Consider the following 1,131-nt stretch of genomic DNA (forward strand, 5'->3'; position numbering starts at 1 on the left):
CATCAGTGGGAGGGAGGGCTGTTACTTCCAGGGTGAACTGTTGCCTCTTCCTCCAACCTGCGTCTCCTGCTTCCCAAGCTGCCCACCTGGATGTCCTGGGTGACCTGAGAAGCTGTATGCTGAAGATGTCAGAATCTCGGCCGGCCTGGGTTCCCCCTTCCCCATTGCATCTTCGGGAGGAAGAGCCCCTCGTGAGCAAGGAGCTAGCCAGCGGCAAGCACTTCCCTGTGTAACACACCCAGCAATGACCCTGCCCCAAAGGAGTCTCATAAGCCCTATACCCCTTATTTTCTCCAGAATTAAACAACAAGTCAGATCCCTGCAGGCCCCAGGGGCCAAATCTAGGAGGGTGGTGAATCATCAAAAAACTCCACTGGGAAGTCACTGAATTGCCAAAAGAAACAAAAGATTTTGCTAATTGATATTAGCTTACTCACAGTATATGGTTGGCTAAACTTTTTAAAAATTGATACTGGCAAAAACCTGGGAAGCTGATCTAAGAATGAATTCTGAGGGTACAGGACGGTCGAGGGACGAGGGTGGTGTTAGACAGGGATGAATGTACTGATATTGAGGATTCTACAGGGACAGCTTCAGACGATAGGATGGTTCCAATTGTTTGCTCTGATGGCTGCTTGAAACCTGGACTCAATTGTGGCCAAATAATATTAGCTATTAGGTAGTAGCTAATAATGACAATGTCACACCTGTAATCCCAGTGCTTTGGGAGGCTGAGGTGGGCGAATCACAAGGTCAGGAGTTTGAGACCAGCCTGGCCAACATGGCGAAACCCCATCTCTACTAAAAATACAGAAAATTAGCCGGGCGTGGTGGTGGGTGCCTATAATCCCAGCTATGCAGGAAGCTGAGGCAGAAGAATCGCTGGAACCTGGGAAGCAAAGGGTGCAGTGAGCTGAGATCGAGCCACTGCACTCCAGCTGGGGGACTCTGTGTCCAGTAAAAATAAAAATAATAATAAAAAAGAGAGAAAAAAATCATAATAATGACAATGAGGCCGGGCGCGGTGGCTTACGCCTGTAATCCCAGCACTTTGGGAGGCCGAGGCGGGTGGATCACGAGGTCAAGAGATCGAGACCATCCTGGTCAACATGGTGAAACCCCGTCTCTACT

Source organism: Cebus imitator, unplaced genomic scaffold, assembly GCF_001604975.1.
Source record: "Cebus imitator isolate Cc_AM_T3 unplaced genomic scaffold, Cebus_imitator-1.0 Scaffold577, whole genome shotgun sequence".
Lineage (NCBI taxonomy): Eukaryota > Metazoa > Chordata > Mammalia > Primates > Cebidae > Cebus > Cebus imitator.